The following is a 1778-nucleotide window of genomic DNA, read 5'->3' as shown; positions in this document are numbered from 1 at the left end:
TATTGGTTCTGTTTTTAAATTGCCGTCCTGAGTCGGCCCTCACCTGTGAATGCTTGTGAAAACTGAACCTGCACACAACTTTTCTTTCCAATTTATCGCCGTTCAAAACCATTCTTTCACATTCGCCCCGCGAAGCATCAAACGCGGCTGAACCGAGGTGGAATACATGTCAGGTACCCAGCGTGGAAGCCCGGGCCAAGCTAACCAATGGCTGAAAAAGTCTTCCTTGCATTTATATGCAAGCAACCACCGCTTCAAGACACCGCACAAGGATCCTTCAAGTAATCCCCCTGTAACACGGTCATCATTCAAGGGTCATCGACTCTAGAGCCTTCGAGATTTTCAATCGCTATCGAACTCAACGGAGTCGTTTCCCTTCTACACGGCAAATCTCAACGGCCGTTGAAATGGTTCTCAAGTCTTGTATGCCGCCACAATCGCTAATTTCGGTCATGCGGATATATAAATATTTTTGTAAATCTTAACTTGATGTTCAAATGCAACTTTTTGGAGTAAGGAGGTTTTTAGTTCCTATTACAGGCCCCTTTCCTTGTCTTGAAAGACACTCCTTTTTGTGCGATTTGCTGTCACAGTTTTGTAACGCTGTAGAAAGACTGGTACCGCTTGCGTTTGTATTCTGTGATTGAGAGTATAAAATTAACCCGTTTTAAACAAGATTGATACAGCTTTTAATTTTAGCACTGAATAATAATTTTTTGCTTCCATTGAAGTTTGAGAGATTAATGTTTGTTCATGCTTTTGTACCGTAGACGTATCGTGCGTGAAAGTGCGTCTGGTGCCACTAGAAGCCACATTAGCCACCTTTGGCAACGCTTGAGGGCACTCGAAATTTCTATAGAGTTCCGGCTGCTCTATTGACCAGAGGAGGATAACCTCATGAGGTTGCGACCTGATGAGGTCGACTTGAACCGCGCGACGGCTCATACTGACCTCAACCTTACGTCGTGAGGTGAGGTTGAAGTGAGGTCGACGACGGCTCGATATTTTGTGAGTGAGGTCAGCAAATCAGACATTAACCTCACGCATGAGTATGAGGTAGAGTGAGGTCGAGACTTTTTGCAGGTGCCACGTCTTACTCCGACGAGTGCCGCTTCCGAAGCGGAGTTGCAGCGCATCACCGCAGTATTCATGCAATGAAGCTTGGTGTTTGGTTTCCCCTGTTTGGACAACCGGATGCCACAGTTCCTTCTTCGCTTTCGGTTCTGCGCTGTAATGTCCGTTCAGCCCGACTCTACAGGAAGACGCACCCCTCTGGTCTTCCCGGAAGGTGTGTTACTGTCAAATCCCGCCCCTCTCCCTCCCCCTTTCCCCGCTGGCGTAGCACTCGGCTGCCTGCCGGTCAGCTCAAACTCCCGGGAGCGCGCAAAACACGTAACTCACGTTGACCCGCGGTAGCTTTGTTTGATACCGCAAACAAATAAGTTCAGTCCAACATGCACGCAATAAATTCGTCGCAGTGCGGATGGCCCCAAGCGAGACTGCTTCGTTTTCATGCTCGTTGCCGGCGCTGACGTCAAAGCTCTTCCCTTGAAGTCGAATAAAGGGGATCCTGCTGTACAAAACAAACAGACTTAAGAGAAACTGTAGCTGTCGGCACAGGCGAGAGAATGTGATTCAGGCGGTTCCTAACACGGACACCTGCTGATTTCATTAACAAAGCACGAAGCCAGAAAAACCTGTATAACACCCTCGAAGCTTTTGACCGATGACTTCCCCTTTCGAAACTCACACTACTTTTGTATATTCCCGTTCCATAA

This window comes from Amblyomma americanum, chromosome 5 (genome assembly GCF_052857255.1).
Source record: "Amblyomma americanum isolate KBUSLIRL-KWMA chromosome 5, ASM5285725v1, whole genome shotgun sequence".
Lineage (NCBI taxonomy): Eukaryota > Metazoa > Arthropoda > Arachnida > Ixodida > Ixodidae > Amblyomma > Amblyomma americanum.
Note: the sequence above shows the minus strand (reverse complement) of the source record.